Raw genomic sequence first — 19,919 nt, forward strand, 5'->3', positions numbered from 1 at the left:
AAAATACGGATATTTGTATCACATGATCAAGTTACAGAGGAACATATAAACAAATATAGAAAAACAGAAAATATATCTGTTGAAATAGACAACAAAAGATATAAGAAGTAGACTTTCATCTAGAAGACCAAATCTATGATCCAAAGTTATGATCAAGTGAAATAAAATAAAGAAGCCAACACTTTTTACATAATCAAGTGAAAGTTGATGCAGACTGTCGACCACATTCTTTTTTATAAATACAAAAAACAACATAACCGAAATATGTAGAGAAACATATGCCAATGAACCATTAAAATAACAAAATACGACAAAAGTTATTCTTCCTCAGAATGACCAATTGACTTTTATTTTTCATGAATGTCTGCAGCTTAGGAAATAAGAACCACCTTCTAGAGTTCGAATTGAATGATAGGATCTTCAGCTATTCATTTCTAGGCCGGAGAAAATTTCTAATACTTGTTTTCCTATCGACTTGAGTAGGTATCTGAGTTGCCGGAGATTTCAATATAAATTGTAATTTTCCCTAAAAGCAAATGAAATGCGAATATTATGTCTCAATTTAGGCTTGATAAACTACTTTTTGGAAACATTGGAGTAACTGCACTAAGCAGTACTAAACTATATCCATCCAATGAAAAAAGCAACGCAAACAATGACAGATGCGTCATCAAAGCATGATCATCACGCGCATTTGCATCTATTGGGTGAAATAAACAGGTCTCCGTACTCTGGTTAATCAGATTTAACTGCAATCAACTGGCGGAACTCATTTAACAGTGTCGAAGTGGTCAGTTACGCCTGTGGTACGGTATTTTGAAGTTTAAAATTTCCAAAATGTCGAGTACTGATACGGTTGAAGAAACTGCTGATTTGTATCCCTACACTACACATAAAAAAATTTCTATACCCAACATTTATTATTATTCGAAGACGTCACTCCAAAGGAAAATTGAAAAAAATTATTGACTCTCTTCAGATATTGCCTTAGAGCAATGTGCTATTTCAAGTTTCTAATACACAAATATCTGCAGAGAATCCTAAAATCAACAGTTTTGGAAACTCGCCTGTCTGAATTATTATTGTCTCCCACTATAAATAAACTACGTCTTTCTCCACGAGGGAACTCTTGAATTTTACCAAATGAAATTAACAACAAAATCCTAATCCTACTGTTAAATAATTACATAATCATTAGGAAAATCCTCGGATTTAAGAGACTACGATATTTTCTTGTTTCAGTTGATATTAACATGATATGACGTTGGAGGCAAACAAGATCTTGAACATACTTATAGATTCAGATAAGAAGATTCAATGGCAAAACAAGGAAATCTCTTTAGTTCGAAGTTACGTTTCAATTGTGCTGATCCGATTTTCCAATAAGGTGAGAATTTTATGTGTTGTACTCTGCTAGGCTCAAAGATATTTTTGAATGTGATTCGAAGTCATGATTGTGTTTGTTAACTTTGTTAACAGGGAAACTGAACCTGATTACTTTTCCGGTCGTGTTATTTTGAAATATCTTCGTTTCAACTTATTTCACAAATTAAACTGTTTCATTTAATATCTTATTGAATAATTACAGAAGAACTCACCTCATCGCACCTAAAAAGAGATAAATTAATCAAGTAGACTCGATATCACTTATTTTCAAATTTCTTGGGTTACATTTTGGATTAACAGTTTTTTTTTACATTTTTCTCATGTTGGCACATTTGTCTCGAAAATATATAGTTTTAAGCTGTTTGTCATGTTTATAGTTTGTTATTCAGAGGCAAAAGAGTTAGAAGTATTCGGCGATAGTATGCTATAAAAAAATACTGATCAAAGAATTTTTAACAAATTTTGTGTAAAAAATGGTATTGAGTACTCTGAAAACAATTACTTTGAGTCTAAAAAATGTTTACAAACGGTACAAGCTTTTCACAGAAGGTCGAGAGGATCTGAATGACGACGCTCAACCTGGACGCCTCAGCACATCAATGAAGTGTGTGGCAGCAAATTTCGTTCAAAAATTGCTGAATTATGACCAAAAAAAAAGCCGGTCCAGATTTGTTTGACAGGGTCGTAACTGGTGACGAATCTTGGGTATATGGTTATGATATCGATACCAAAGTCCAATCGTCCCAATGCAAGAGCCCAGGATCAAATGGCAAGGTGTTGCTCACTGTTTTCTTTGATCACCGTAGCGTAGGGTACCAGGTGTACTTGCCACATGGTCGACGATCAATAAGGATTATTCACCATATTTAGCCCTCGCGACTTTTTTCTGTTCCTAAGATTGAAGAGACCCATGATAGGACGGCGTTTTGCGACGATTGAGGAGATAAGAACCGAACCGCTGAGAGCTCAAGAAGATACCTAAAAATGCACATCAAAACTGCTTGGAGGATTGAAAAAATGCCGGCATAAGTATATTATATCTGAGAGTGACTACTTTGAAGGATTATTTCTTTGACCAGGAGGAGAAAATGGGATGATTCAACTCCACTTTTACTCATTGGCGGGGTCATTCCATTTGAAACGAAAGTGAAATATCTTGGCATTGTCCTTGATAAAAAAACTTGAAACGCTCACTTGAAAAAAAGTTTTACATAGATCCAGATTGTCCATATGGATATGTCAAAGGATTTGTGGTGAAACTTGGGGTTCAGGCCCCAAACAAATCCATTGGATTTATAATTGTCAGACCAATGATCACTTATGGAGCTTTTGCGTGGTGGCCGAAGGCTTAACAGAGAACGGCTCAGGCGAAGCTCTCTGGCTTACAAGCTTTTCTGGCTATCAGTTTCACACCGTCAGCGGCCATGGAGATTCTTCTAGAGCTACCCCTCTCTATATATTTCTGGAGAGGGAGGCTATATGGACTGCATATAGACTTGTGCATATCGCCAATTGTACGAAGCAATCAAATGCAGAGTACTCTAGAATGCTAGCTGAAACTGGAAGTCTCAACATTCTGGGAATGACCTCTGACATTATGCTTCCATCCATCAACTACGAACTGCCTTATACAGTACTGTTTTCGACTAGGAAAGACTGCATCTTCCGGGAGAAGGAAATTTTAAGGGCAGATAGTTGTTAGTTCACAGGTGGATCAGGTTCTGATGCAGGTATTTTCAGTTGCAGCTGCAGAAATATATGCTATTGAACTGTGTGCGGAGAGATTGATAGAATCCAACCTCATACACAAGTCAATACAAATTTTCTCGGATAGTCAAGCAGCGGTGGAAGCTCTTGGCTCCTCTCGAGCAATATCTAAATTAATTGAATAGAACTGGCCGACACTTGATGAACATCTATATCAAAACTAATTTATACAGTTCATTGTATAATTTTCACTATAAAGGATTTTACAAAATATCTTCCTATTGAGGAGAGTCGTTTCTGGCAAATCGCCAGAAACGACTGGTCGGGATTCCTGGCTACATTGGTCTGGAAGGCAATGAAGCTGCTGACTCCTTTGCAAAGAAGGTGCTGCAAGTAGCTTCATAGGACCAGAACCTTTCATGGGCATTGCTTTGAATTTTGCCAAACAAACATTGAACACCTGGATGACTATTCTAAGACTTCTGGCAAAGTTTACCAGGATTGGTTCACTTCAAGGCGTTCATTCACCCTTGAGAGCTTGAAATCAGTTGTTGTTGAATTACAGTAGGACTACATTTGTTGGATTACATGAATAACGCCGTTGTCTCCGCCGGCCAAGCCTGAAGGCCTTACAACTGACAGCTTCACGCTCTCTAGCGCCACCACTATCAGGGGAACCCCTACTCTTCTGTACTTTCCCCCCACCTCATGTGAGCGACGCGTAACACGTCGCACACACGAGGGGACGAAACTAGCGGATCAGACGACCCATTTCTTTTTTACTATCCGGAAATTACAATATATTACTTAATAATAATTACAAAAATGAACTCATTTTCCTCATCTCAATTCTCAGTTTCCATAGAAAAAAAAACTTAACAAACAGCAGTAAAAATTCTTAGTACGAATGAATTTCACCCATCCCATATAGCCCCATACAATTATTTCGACGGAGTTTTCTACATAAACCAACTCACTGTCCTGCCTGAACTGAGTATGCCACTACTTGATTCTGCCACCACCACCTCTCAGTGTGGTATCAATTTTATTTGGTCCACTACCGATGTCTCGTAAGCCAGCAGCTTAGTATTCATTCGTCTCTCTCATCCTTCACCACATTCTCCGCCCATTCATTAACAAACCTAATCCGTTCATTCCGTTGGCCATTCATAGCCCTTAGTGTCAGTTCTTCATTCGCACGCTCCATGTTCCCCTTCCACTCTCTTCATCCAAACTTGTCCCCATACATGCATCTCTCTATCACGTGCTCTGCCGTTTCAGGCAGAGGGGCACGCCAACTCAGGACCCAGGTTAAATCAAGCCAGGTATCCCGGAAAATTGCCATGCCCCGTAAGCAGTTGAACAGCCTTCCGCGACAGCTCTAACGATTCATACCCGACTGTTGTTCAGAATCTGTAAACAGCCTTCCAGTCATACCCACTCTCGTTGCCATTCTCCTATGTTGGACTACAGTAGGAATGAACTACGATATCTAACAGGCCTTCTTACAGATCAGTGTCGTCTCAATCATCATATGCAGAAAATCGGACAGTCGGAAGACAGTGTGTGTCGACTATGTTTGGAAAATGATGAAACAGCAGAGCATATACTTTGTACCTGCTTCGCTGCGGACCGAATCAGGTTTTCAGAATTTTGTAGAACCACCCTCTTACCATCTGACCTCAAAGATCATTTACCATATGAACTAATCGGCTTCTTTAAGAAGCTGTGTTTACTTGGTCGAGTTTAAATATGTGTGAGCCACAATAAACCCTTGCGGGTTGTGGTGGAGGGTCGAATAGACCCACTCACTTTTGACATAACCCTAATTTTGAAGGAGACAAAATGAAAATGGATGAATAAATGAATATTGTTTGGGAAAAATGCAAATTTAACTTATGATCGATCAAACGACTTCTTAAAAGAAAGCATTTTTGGTATCTATTTGCACTCCTGAAATTTCTCCTGAAGCAGATTTTAAATTCGACGATTTAACCGAATATAAATTTATCACGATTAGAATATAACCGTTGATTGAATCACAATATTTTCGAGGTAGCTTGTACAGTGTATATTTTTAAATTAAACTTGTGAAAATTGACATGGAATGCCACGAATTTATTGATCAATGGCTGTCTCTCAACATCATTATCAAAGAGAAATACACTTTCCCGTTCCAAAATCCTTGTAATTAGTCTTGCGTTTCGGAAGAGGAAGTTTCCGTAGGAACTCGACAAGTGTTGGCGTATATTTCGTCAGAACAAAGGCTTGTGAATTGAAAGTGACAAGTTAGCAGTAACTAGGAGATGTTTATTGTGTTTGATGAAATGAATAGATCAAGAGAATTGTATGCGAAAAACTATTTTCTGACGAAAACTCGAACTTTCGATAATAGTCTACAATTAGGTATTTTCAATTAATTGACACAACGTATAGTCAAAGAAATGAGTATTTATTGGGATCAATGTCTTTTCAAATAATTTCTAGAAAATATTAGCTGCCATATTCTTATGATAGTCAACATTGCAGTCCCCAAGATTTTTTCCACATAATTTAAAAGAATTCGAAACCCATGCTGTACTTCCTCCGCAATGCACAATGATTAGTCACGATCCTATGTTTGCAGGCATGTTAGACGTACACATTCTCGAACCATCAGTCCACCTTTTCCTAACTGTGTCGTGAGTGTCATACCAAGTTTCGTCCAAATAGAAAATTTGCCGGTATTCTTGTCTATATTTGGTAATTTGTTCAAAGTATTTGTCATGCAATTCCACTATTCTTCTGCTTTCCATAACTGCTTGACGTTTGTTTATTATTTCAAATCTAAACCCTAGATTCTCTATCCAATTCTGAAGAGTTTTGTCACAGCAGCTCACGTTATGACCGGAAGTATTCAGTTTCTTCTTTATGATTTCGTTGTAGGAATCTCATGGCTTTTGTAACAGTCGTATAATGTTTTTTCCATGATTTTATTAGATGAATATCTGAAGGTTTTGTTAATCCTGTATCACATCGCGTCTTTCGTTCATGAGGTGTGTTTTTGACTATATTCCGGTCAATTCTGATGGTGCTTATAATAGTTTGTTCCCTTCGAAACCAAACTTGAGATGTAGATTTTTTATATACATTGAAACATACTCTCTGCGTTTCAATATTCAAATGCATCCGAAACTCGTTCACTTGTATCTCTTTTTCGCATTATTCACCATCGCTATTGGAATCACAACACTGAAAAAAGTCTGTGTTGTTATCACACTCGTTATTACTATTAGTACTTATCCAAGGACGCCATATTTTAAAAAGATAACCAAAATTTCAAGTATTAATTATAACTGCACCAATATCGAATTTCAATCTTCAAATCGCGATCAGTTCCTGAACTGAACACGACGCTGAAAACCATCCTCGCATTACCGATTTCTATTCGTCAACGTTACATGACTTCAAATTTAATTTTATCACTCTTCAACCAATAATAAAACTCGGTTAGTGAAAATTATCAAAAACGAACCGCCAAGTCTACAGTCCACGCGGAGTAATTCGCTGCCGGTTCATTTCAATGTATTGTTTATTTTGGCCTCTGAGAGTGCCGACAACTTTAATAGTACACAATATCGTTTACTTCGACTATAATATATTTCATTACAGTAGCTCCAAAAATCGATGGGAAAAATCAGAGGTCCGTATTCAAAAAATAAAATTGATTATGTAATGTAATGAACGAAACGTCGCATTACAAATTGGTTCGTATTAGATTATAAAAAATATAAAATCGTATCAAAAGTTTTTTGGCCTTCATTTGAAATGAAAGCGATAAAGTCAAATAAAAAATTCTAGTTTTTGGCAGATATTTCAAAACAATCACTGATATTCACGATCTGAAAAGAGATGGTTTTAGTTTTCCAAAATAGAAAACATTTGTCCAATTTAACAGACATTATAGGCCTTACCGTTTCCAATATACCAATAGTGGAAACAGCTAATTAGCGCCCTGTATATCCATCTATAACTGAGAAATTAAATTGATATTTGTTTCAACGTTTCGCACAAAATCTGATCGATTTCAAGATAGTTGAATTCTAAAACTTGTGTATTTGGTGCGAAAGCTTTCTTCATAAACTCCTTGAATTCGGTCTAGCTCGGGGCCTGGTCCGAAGAACGGGACCTTTCAGGTCTGAGTGAAGGGCTCCCTGTCTGATAACAGAGAGATCCTCGCTTGAGTGCCACAGGGGGCCGTACTATCTCTCACGCTTCACGCTCTTTACACCAGCGACCCCCGAGGTCCGAGCGTGTGAAGCATTGGACACCGTTTCCCATAGTCTACTAATAGAAAAATTATATAGATATGGAGTGCGAGATAACACACTAGATGTCTTGCAGAACTATTAAGCAAATAGGTTACAAAGAGTTAAAATTGATGCACAGTTGAGTACCCCATAAGAAATCACTATTGGCGTTCCCCAGGGAACTGTTCTTGGAGCAGTTCTCTTTCTCATTTACATAAACAAAATCACAGAAATGATAGACTTTTGTGGTCACCTCATCTGCTATGCTGATGACACAGCTATTGTATACACAGGAGAATCATGGGAATATGTCTATAAACTTGCTGAAGGCGGGCTCCAAAAGATTAAAACATGGCTTGATTATAATCTACCGATCTTGAACATGTACATGTGATATAATAGAAGATACTTCAACTATCGAGTAGTTGGGTGTTATGCTGGACCAGCATTTCATGTGGGTCGAGCACATAAGTCAAGTCACAAAAAGACTGAGAAGGCTTATTTACACCTTCTATAACCTACGAGATATTCTAGAGAGGAAGAATTTGGATATGTGTTATAGATCTTCAGCTGAGTCGTTAATTCGGTACTGTATAATAGCTTGGGGTGGAACATTTCATAGTACAATGACTAGCATGTAAACAGTGCAAAACACTTTATTAAAAATTATATTTAAGAAACACAGTTTGAATGCAAGTGATTCTCTATATAGTGGTATCAAATTACTAAACATCATACTTTCCAAAGCCTGATATGGATTTATTCAAATATTGAAAAATATGACTAGGTAATGTAAATCCAAAGTAAGTAGATTTACAGAAAAAATACAACTACCATTGTTTCGCAGGACTCATACTCAGAGATTTTTTTTCTTTTTTGGTCCAAAACTATGCTCCCAGCACCTCTGAAAAATATCAACACTCTTCCCGAATAAAAAAAAAATCAAAATTATACCCCGCTGAAAATGGAACAATGTTTGATAATATTTTATTATTCCCCTAGTACAAAACTGACACAAATTTATCATATCATGCGCAAATTCCAAGGAGTATTCATTCATGAAATACCCGATCTCACTTCTTTCTTTGGTCCATTGCATTTACATTCTCTGTCCAATATATTATATAACCTATAATATGAAAATTTTTTGTTTTGTTTTCTATTGTCGTGAGGATTCATTCAAATTGAGAGAATAGGCAAAATACAAGCATATTTTATGCTTAGGTGTATTTCTCGAGTTTTTGATGAATTGCAAATAGCACATAAAATAGTTATTCATTTTTGGGAAAGAAAGTTTTCGGCTTTCAACTACTCCATCTTGATACAAAAAATGGTGGAGGGAATCTTCCTAAGAAAGGAAGGAAGTAATCATCGATGTATATCAGTGAGGATGAGAAAAGTATCTTCTGTATAATTCAGTGTTCATATAGAAGTATTTGTTTCGAAACAATTTTTTTCTTTTGTGTAATTCAATGTTTATATGAAAGTAACTGTTTCAGGAGGACTTTCTTTCAGTTTTTGTCCGAAAGTTACTTCTTTGCATGATCTACACATCCATGTATAGTTACTCATTTTCGAATTGATTACTTCCTTCCTTTCTTTGGAAGATTCCCTCATCCATTTTTTTGTATCCAGATGGAGTAGTAGAAAGCCAAAAATTTTCTTTCCCAAAAATTAATAATTCCTAAAAATACAACCCCTTCAATTTAAATAGTTATTCATGTAACGTAATTATTTAACTATGTATTCTTTGCTGTTTAATAAAAATTGTTACGGAAAGAACTGAAATAAATAACTTGGAAAAGAACCATTAACGAATATTTGTTGGTTTTAGATAATTCACATAATATCATTCCGAGGGACACTTTAATAGACTATCGAAAATATCGACTGAGGAATTTTATTTTAATGATTCTTGGAATCATCCCTGAACAGAATAATATGTTGCGAATTGAGATTCACAAGCAATAATCAATTTGGAAAGATGCTTTCAATATAGCAAATTGAGATTCGAATTCGTGATTGAATTCCTGCATCTCGAGGGATTGGAGAATATGAGTTTCATGGATAATTTTCGGATTATAGAAACACGAAATGAAGCCGAGGAAAGAGAGAGGAAAGAGAGTTTAATCTGATCAAGAAAATATATCATTTCGAAGATTGTGTATCGTTTACACCTATATACAATCATTTCAAGTGTCAACTTTGATGTTATAGAATTTCACCATTATCAAAATTCAAACAGTCTATCGTGCATTATGACAAAATACTATTATTTTTTTGGGTGTTAACGACATCAACTGCTTTGGTCATTAGCCTTGTGTTCTCGGTAGAGGATGTTAATAACTCCTTGAGCTACCTAGGGATCATCATATTCATTTGCAGTCCGTCAGTCATGTGATATTGCAGAATCATATCATCAATTTCAATTTGAGACATTCTCTAGAAGAAAATTATCTATAGGGATCGAACTATCATTACTAATATACTATTATCTATTGCATAGTGGGTGCTTTGTTCATTCACTCGAATTGACTGCTAACAATATGGCCGGTGGGAGTAGTAGCTCGTCGGCTGGTGCTCTGTGTAAAAAGTGTAAATCCAAAGTAATTACTGGCTATAAATGTACAATTTGCGAGAGTTCCTATCATATTAGTTGCTCAAAATATCGAAATGCTAAAATTATCGATGATACACACATGATTTGCTGTGAAATAAATGAAAACGTGGCAGAAAGTGATAGTGCCTTCTACGATGTCATGGACAGTGTTGCTGATGTCGATAAGAAGGTAGACATTAATATTTTCAAATATATTTTAAAACAAAAAGACATCATCATTGACGAACTTCGTGATAAGATCAATATTTTGAACAAACAAGTAGAATTGTTAAATCAAATGAACAACAAAAATATCTTTAGTGGCGAATCAGACAGTTCTCAACAAAAAGTTAAACCTACAAAACATATTGGCAATGAAAAAGTACAAGAAAAGAAAAGTCTAACTAGTGATAAAAAGATATCTGACTTACACATCGTAAAAGTAAATAAAATGGAATCAGAAAACAAAACGGAATCCCAAAAAACTAAAAAAATTTCATTAAATGACTTATCACGGGCAATAGCCCAGGTCGAAACGGAACAACTACTGAATAATTGTATCAATAATGAGGATGGAATTACCAATTCTCAATCCCAAGGAGCCTGGAAAGAAGTTGTTAATAAACGAAAAAGGTCATTTGTCATTGGAAAGAATAAAGACACTGGGTCTGTGAAAGGAGTGCCAAAACATGTTTCCTTGCATGTGTACAGATTGGATCCCCAAACTACAGCTAATGAGTTACAACATTCACTTGTTGGAAGTTTTCCGGAGGTGAATTGTGAAGCGTTGAACTCAAAATATCCGTCTATTTATTCCTCATTCAAGGTAACTATTTATGAGAGTAATTTTAAGAAAGCAATGGATCCGGAGGAATGGCCGTATGGTGCATGTGTTAACCGTTTTTTAGTGAAACGCAATGTGAACCGCCCAGTTCCATAATTTTCAAACCTCACTTACTTATGTTAAACGTCAACACCTTGACAACTAATAAAATCAACTACCTTTTGAGCGATACAGGTGATATGGAAACTTTAAAATTTTTGTGTTTAGTTGAAACTGGACTAAAAGAAATTGCAATGAACTCAATCCATTTTACTAATTATGATTTGATTTCCTTCTACTGTAGACCGACAAAAGAATGCGGGGGTGTTGCTATATGGGCAAGAAAAGACATCCAAATACACTCTATTGACTTAAACGATTTTTGTAACGAACAGAATTTTGAAGTCTGTGCGGCATCATTCAAAACAAAGGGAACGACTAATATCATTTTGAATTGCTGTGGAGACGTTCAGTTCTTTCTCAAAAATATTTATGATGTGTTGTATCATTTATATAAACCTAACCTAAATTTTATCATTTGCGGGGATTTTAATCTCGACATGCACAAGAACATATACTTTAATTCGTTATGTGAAATATTATCATGTTTTGATTTGCGCCCGATGGTGAGGTGGCCAACCCGGGTGACACATACTACATCTACTAAAATAGATCAAATTTTCATAAATTTTGATAACAAAGGGCCGTGCTGTGTTTTCGATAACGAAATATCCGATCATAGAACCGTGTTTCTTGAAATTGATTTATTTACTAAAATGAAAGTTCCTAGAATAACTGAGATTAAGAGGAGTTTTGATGAAAAAAGTAGACAGGATTTTCATAATGCAGTAAAAAGAGAGGATTGGACAGCATTACAAAATATAGAAGATCTGAATGAAGCTTTTCTTTATTTTTATAAATTATTTTTATATCATTTCGATTTATGTTTCCCCAATCGCACTTATTACCATAAAAATAAATGCAAAAAATGGGTCGATGAAACTATCATTCGTTCTAGTTCCAACTTAAAGGAACTTTTTAGGCTAAAAATGACATATCCTGATTTTGCAGTCATATACAATGATGCAAAACGTAAACATTCATCTCTAATAATTGAAAAAAGGAGAAGCTACTATCAAAATCGTATATTTAACTCGTCAAATACTATACGTACATCTTGGTCAATTATTTCGGAATTATCGAATAAATATAAGAAAACTGACCAAAATATAGTAATCAACAGTAATGGAGAATTGACTGAAGATGCATCTGAAATAGCTTCCCTCTTCAATCAATTCTTCATCAAAACTCCTATTGATTTATCCAACAATATTCCTAAAACCAGTATTCCTAAACTTAACAATGATTTTAATAAGGAGAGCATGTACCTGCATCCGTTTTCAGAAAGAGAACTTCTTCTACTTCTAAAAAGAAGAATAAAAAATAAAAATTCTGCCGGATCAGATGATATCCCAGGATTTCTTTTGAGGGAGGTACTCGAGGATATTATTGCTCCTCTAACTCATCTGGTGAATTTATCTTTTCTAACAGGTTCATTTCCGAATGCTATAAAAATTGGAAAGGTCATACCGATACATAAGAAAAAAGATTCTAAATTATTAGAAAATTACAGACCGATAACAATTCCATCTGTATTTTCAAAGTTATTTGAATATGCCTTTCTAGACCGTCTTTGGTGTTTCATTGAAAGGCACAAGATTTTATCGAATAAACAACATGGGTTCCAGGACGGAAAATCAACGTCTACTGCTATTTTATCTTTCTTCAACCAAATAATCGAACATATTGCAGCTGATGAATGTCCAGCAGCTATCTTTTGTGATCTAAGCCGAGTGTTTGACTGTGTTAATCATGGAAAACTATTAGAAGTATTAGAATCATTTGGTTTGAGGGGACTCCCACTGAGATGGGTTGAATCATTTCTGACGGGCAGGAAACAATATGTATCTATACAAATAACCTCTGATAGTACGAAATATAAAAGAAATTCTGAATGTCGAGATGTCGATATGGGTGTCCCGCAAGGGTCCATACTGGGACCCGTGTTGTTTATTTTGTATATCAATCAGATTGACTGCATTTTGGAGAGTTGTCATCACTCTGCTTATGCAGATGATTTATCATTGGTGTTGTCTGCATCTGACACTAACTTACTAAATGCTAAATGTAGAGATGTGATGGATAATATATCAAATTTTTTTAATGAACGTTCTTTATTTTTTAATACGGAAAAAACAGAGGTAGTACGTTTCCACAATCGCCAGAAGGTGACAAAAAATCTAGAATTTATAGTAAATCAAACAATTTTGACAAACACTCAAGAACCTGTCAGATTTCTTGGGGTGTATTTGGATGAATTTCTGAGTTTTAAAATCCACTGTGAAAAACTAGTAAACAAATTGAATTCCTTGAATTTCCTTCTTTTGAATCTTAGAGATTTTCTCAATAAGGCACAGTTACTGGCATTTTACTACGCCCAAATTGATTCAAGGCTGAGGTATAATATATGTCTCTGGGGAAATTCCACCTCGGCATCGGATAATTAGCCAAAAACGCATATTGCGTACTTTGGCACATATTTCATTTAGGGACTCGTGTAAAACTATTTTCAAAATGTGCGGAATATTACCTCTCCCATGCATTTACATTTTTGAAATGGCTGTTTATGTTTTTAAAAGTAGACCATATTTCGAATTGAATGAAGATGTTCATGGTTATGACACTCGTAGTAAACAATTAATGTCCATTCCATTTGCGAAAGTGAATATTGCATATTTTGCTCCCAATTACATGGGGCCACGAATCTTTAACACACTCCCAGATACCATAAAACAACATAAAAATGTGATACATTTCAAAAAAGACTTGAAACAATTTTTATTAGACAAATGTTTTTATTCACTTTCTGAATTTTTAACACAAAATTAAAATCATTGCATGTGCCTGTCTTATCTTGTATCTGTATTTTATATATATTTATATTTTTTAACAGAGCCCTTAGATTTAGTCTGAACAATTCCCATACATGTAACTGTCGACGGGAAATAAAGATTTATTATTATCATTATTATTATTATTATTATGGTTCAAGCCCTAGTCTGAACGATCGATTTTCACTTGCTATCGTTCAACCCGTGTTAGGAACCACACGTTGAAAGGTAAGACCTCGTTAATCCTTAGCTCGCACAGTTGATTAACGGAAAAACAGATTTTAAACAGATTTTTTTGAACAGAGTTGATAATAATACAGTGTAATTCGAATTCGACCCCCACCATTGGGATCTCCTAAATTACAGGAGATACGTCGAAGCATAAATTTGAGCAAAGTTGCGTTTTTTTAACAAAATACTTGAAACTTACACTTTTTTTTTTCTGATTGATTTGGCCGTTACTTGATGAAGATCTATAGTCATTCATACACTTGAGAAAGCTACTGTGCTAGTGAATATATTTTTCAAATAAAGTTTGTGGAGATCAAATCGCGAGGTGTAGTTTTAGAAAAACACGTTTTCATTGATCCTTTTTTCCAGCTACACGTTTTCATGTTCAGATTTACTATCGTACGTTTTGTCTTCTGGCAATCATCATCAATTTTTTTCTTTAATGAGTGCCACATTGTTTTTTTATAAAGAGAAAGAGGGATTCTCATTCTGATTTCATTGATGTATCATTTAGTATGATTTGCTCTTCTGAAACCACCGGTATTAAAAAAATCTGGAATGGTCATGACTTCATCGAAGAATTGTATTTAATGAATACTATTTGTCAGAACCCATCAAACACAATTAGTTTGTATAAATTCTTCAGTCGAAATATCCTCATTCTCAAAAGAATAAAAACGATGGGAATAGTACGAAAACAGCACAAGTTTATCTTGAATTATTTCCGGAAAGATAACAGCCGGATAGAACATTATTCGAAATCTTGGACAAACACTTGGCTGAGTACGATGCGTTTCAAAAACCAAGAATAAAGTATGGAAGCAGAATGGAACAAAATACTAGAAATAATTTATTATCTGAGGTAAAATAATTGTTCTTTCCATATTCGAAGAAGTATAATTACTTTTGGTACTTTTTTAAATAAATGCAGATCCTTCCAAATCAACGCATCAAGTTACGACAGATATGGATGTGCCACAGACGAGCTTTTGGAGGGAATTAAAAAAGTGGTTTGGAATGTTGTAGATTAGATTAGATTTTCGGGGAGCTAGCCCATAGCCTGAATCACTGCGACATTTTCAGATCTATTGTGATGCTCCTTGGTTATTAGAGCTCATTGTCTAGCTTGATCTCTTTGGTGAGACTACATAGCCTTGACACTGACCCTTCATATAGCTGGCAACCTCTGGTTTTTCTTCCCCACATCTTGCGTGTCTCAGCCTTGCTATCGCTTCGCATTCACAGAGCACATGCAGTGCGGTTTCTTCCTCTTCTTGACAGAACCTGCATCGGGTTTCTTCCGTCAGACTCATGTCGCTCATATGTTTCCAGAGTCGGCTATGCCCGTTAGTAGACTCACCACTACCCTTACAACCTCACGCTTGTCGTTTAGCAGGTCTTTCGTCAATCTAGGCGATGGTTTCTTTATGAAGTCTTTCGCCTGCCTCATCCCTGGGAGCTCATTCCACGAATCTATCGGTTCGCCTTGCATCCATGAATTTATGGATGTCTTGGTACATGTTTTCGCTACCCCGCAGAAGGGTTCTGGACTGATCATAGCCTCAGATGCGGCTTCACGGGCTAGAACATCGGCCTCATCACTGCCCTTGTGACCCTCATCTCCGGGTACTCAACCTAGAGTGATCCTATTTTGGGTACTCAGCTCCTTGAGTGCTGCCTCCGTATACCGGGTGTCCCAGAGCTTTTAGGCCAGCTGATATCTCAGTCACCTGCAGAAAAAAATTTAAAAAAAATATGTATATCATAGAAGACCACCAGCACTTTCATGTAGCTGAGAAAAATCCACCCCCTCGCGAGCAACCCCTGCGAAACCATCCCTAACTTTTGTTTTTCAAATGGCAACCCCATGTTGTTTGTCGTTCAACTGACAGCTCTTGTTATTTCTCAACCAACGATATATCATAATTGTTCAAGAAAATTGAATACGTTAGTGGTTACTATTAACTGGACTGATCGACTTGTTCTGCATTGTAGACACCAGAAAAAGTGGACGCTACGCAGAAAAAGAGGCGATAAAATGTTAGAACTTTTTGTGCTTCCTTTCATTTCTCTGATATCTGGATGACACATTGCCATCAGTCGTGATATTGTTGTACGTTTTCGTATGTAGAAAATACCATGCGAACGGGATCATTTCCAGGAAAAACAGATCAAGTACATCCTACTCCCGTGCGTAATGAGAAAAATTGCATAAATGTGTTGGCCTACGCCGAAGCACATCCTCATATTTCGGTTCGTGCATTGGCGGTAGAGATTGGGATCAGTAAGTCATCTGTGCAAAGAATTTTCAAACAGTACAAGTATCATCCCTTCAAAATTCATTTACACCAAGGACTCAGACCTACCGATTTCGAAAGACGAACGGCATTCATTGCTCACATTCAAGTTTTAGTCCATGACAATCCAAACATCCTCAATCAAATCTTGTGGAGTGACGAATCCCGCTTCCATAATAATGGTACTGTTAATCGACATAACATGCACTATTGGTCACAGGACAACCCTCACTGGATTAGAGAAACCAATTTCCAAACAATGTGGGGTGTGAACGTGTGGTGTGGTTTACATAATGGACGACTCATCGGGCCCCATTTTTTCCAAGACACTTTGACGGGCCTCCGATATTTACATTTCTTGGAAAATTGTTTACCTGCCCTCCTGGAAGATATTCCACTTGAAGAACGACAACAAATGTGGTGGCAACAAGATGGTGCTCCTGCACATAACCATAATGTAGTTACTACATTCCTCAATGATACTTTTCGAGACCGTTGGATTGGAAATAGTGGACCTGTGCGATGGCCTGCACGTTCTCCAGATCTCACGCCACTGGACTTTTTCCTGTGGGGATATCTGAAACGAGTTTCCTTCGAAACACAACCAATGAATATTGACGATTTAACCCAAAAAATTTTAGAGGCTTGTCATACCGTTACTCCGGAAATGATTAGGGCTTCCTGTACTCGCGCGCTGATTCGGCGACTTGAAGCATGTGTGGCAAGTGCTGGCCAACATTTTGAACATTTTCTGTAGTATCATGTATCAAAATACAGATGACCTTAAACATTAATATTTCATTTGTGTTTTTATTTTCTATGATTCTGCATGTCATTCTACCTACCATGATACATCATTGACCGAGAAATGAAAAAGACTGTAAGTTGAACCAAAACAAACATGGGCGTGCCATTTGAAAAACAAAAGTTAGGGGTGGTTTCTTGGGGGTTGTTTACCAAGGGGTGGATTTTGCTATGCTGCATGAAAGTGCTTGTGTTCTCCTATGATACATATTTTTGTTTTAATTTTTGTTCTGCAGGTAACTGAGATATCTGCTGGCCTAAAAGCTCTGGGACACCCGGTATACCGGCTCCCATTCCTTCTTGGGACTTTGAGCCACCTGTATACCAAGTTTCTTCCGCTTTTACCGGTGGGCCGTTTTGCCAGTTCTCCCTATTTGGTATGATGATTTTGAAATCTTTCTGAAAGTTGTACTGCGGAGCTGTGTTATCCACGGACATTCCTATACTGGATCTACCTTCAGTTCATTGAACAGTTTCAAGAATTGTGTACCTTGTGACTGGTTGATTGGGGTTTGCCCCTGCATTAGTCTGTGTGTCATCAGTCGAGCTTCTCTTTGTATGTAGATGTGTTATGGTGGAAGTCCGAGTAGGATCACAAGTGCTGCAGTTGGGGTCGTTGCCATGGCTCCTGCGACACTCAGGCACGTTGATATGTTGTAAGATACATATTTCACAGAAATTACATCCAGGTGATCCTCAGAGAAGGATGGAGTTTTGTAGCTGGCTCTCGAATAGGGTAGACCCTAAAACTTTTTGAGAAACATAATTTTGACAGACGGGAGTACTTTTACGACCTGTGGTGTTTTTAATGAAAATAATGAACACATTTGAAGTGAAAATAATCCACGACACTTCAGATAAGTCAAACCATAAGTTTGGTTTCGTTTGAATATGTGTCATTTCTTCTCTAACACTAAACGGGGAAACCTATTCTTAACAAACGAATTCGAAGAATATACGGATACGTTTTCCCTTGTTAATTATAACAACTGCTGGTTTCAGTATGGCGGGCTCCTCCTCATAATGAATGAGCAGTTTGCGAATATTTACATTAAAGATTTCCTAATAGGTGATTAGGAAATCTGACCAGTGATGTGGCTGGCAAGGTCACCTGACCTAACCGTTTTGTATACTCTCTTGTGGATAACTTTACAGAACCAAATATATGGAAAGCAAGAATATGACACAGTGGGTGAACTTAGAGAAAATGTCATCACCCAATTTAGATCTCTCAGAAGAAGGGATATTGTTAGGGCTTTTTTTGATTTGAGACGACGAGCTCGCTTATGTATTCAAGAGGAAGGCCATCATTTCAAACACCTGTTTTTATACTTTTTGTGCATTTTTAACAAGCTCATGATTTCATTCTTGGTTTTTGAAACGCACTGCACTCAGCCAAGTGTTTGTCCAAAATACCGAATAATGTTTCTATCCGGCTGTTGTCTTTCCGAATATATTTCAAAATATGTTTGTGCTGTTTTCGTACTACCCCTATCAAATTTATATTAAAGTTTCAACATATCTCGTTACTCTTCATTTGAGAATGAGGATATTTCGACTGAAGTAGTTGTGCAAATTTATGATGTTTGATGAGTTCTGACGAATAGTGTTCATTGAACAAAATTTTTCAATAAAGTCATGACCTTCTCAGATGAAGTTATTTTTTTTAATATCTATGATTTCATAAAGAAATACACATCAATGAAATCAGAATGAGAAGCACCCTTTTTTGTGTAAAAACAATATGTCGCCCATAATAGAAAAAAAAATGACGCAAACGTGTAGCTGAAAAAAAGTATCGATGAAAATATGTTTTAGGTTTTGAGCTTTGCTGTCAAATAAAGCTGGAAAAAATAAAAACGAAAATTCAGATTTTCAGTTCTTTCCTGATATTTAAGGAAATACTCGGAATTTTTCAAGTTTGGAAACGGTATTTTGTTGAGCACAAAAAATGCAACTTTGCGTCAATTTAAGCTTTGACGTATCTCCTGCTGGATTTTATCCAGAAAAGAGCCAACACTTGCAATTTTGATAGTCCGGAACATCGAAGAAAGGTTGGAGATTCGTCTCTCTCATACAGATACTTTCACGGAAGGCGTTCAAGTGACTTGGCACATTCGATTAAAAGAGCGGTACATTTCAGAAATACGCGACGTATTGTGGCCGCTCATCGTTTTGAGGTTCAACTCGCTACAACTCAAACTTCGCTGTTCGAGAACTCTTTCATTTGGACAACTGCGTTTATGTGGAATAAACTTCGTGAGAAAATTTTTCTAAATGAATTTAATCTCCAGTCATTCAAATCTAACGTGAATCGCTACTTTCGCACAGGCACCGCTCTTAGAACGCCTTAAGGATTTTCTGGTAGTGCTTGTTCTTTGTTCTTGAAAAAATACTTCCAAAAGTGAAAAAGCGTATAGGTTAGATCGCACCTTGCCGAGAGAGGGGGTAATGTGGTTGGAAATATGCATAAAAAATTAACCTCTTTCAGTCAAAATAAGAACCGACGGAACTGAGCAATCATTTTTTTTATTCACCTGCCTCGTTCCATTTTCATTCATCAAGTCTGTATTTGCAGAAAAAAAAATTCGGCACAAAATTTTCACTGTTGTGTAAATGAAAAATAAAATGATAAAATGTCACTAATAAATTATTTTCAATTTTGTCTGAAATTTTTCTGAAATGATAACATAAAATATAACTCTTCATTTTATATATACTTTAAAAAGATAATAGTGGAATAATTGAAAAAACGCGAAGAAAATAACCCAGAGATAGTAATATTATTGTTTTTCATTCATGAAAACAAACTTGAGAAATAAATCACTTTTG

The 19,919-nt window shown here is 36.3% G+C and overlaps 1 protein-coding gene across 1 annotated transcript in view; it reads left to right on the top strand.

Annotated features, from left to right (window-relative positions):
- Nucleotides 1–1,230: 1,230 nt before the first annotated feature.
- LOC111512493 (corticotropin-releasing factor-binding protein) overlaps nucleotides 1,231–19,919 on the top strand; it is a 126,185-nt gene continuing 107,496 nt past the window's right edge. The window contains 1 exon segment of the mRNA XM_074169644.1: nucleotides 1,231–1,387. The gene's annotated coding sequence lies outside the window, so the exon portion shown is untranslated.

This window comes from Leptinotarsa decemlineata, unplaced genomic scaffold (assembly GCF_025532065.1).
Source record: "Leptinotarsa decemlineata unplaced genomic scaffold, Ldec_3_MD MMD2_P_RNA_scaffold_5, whole genome shotgun sequence".
NCBI lineage: Eukaryota > Metazoa > Arthropoda > Insecta > Coleoptera > Chrysomelidae > Leptinotarsa > Leptinotarsa decemlineata.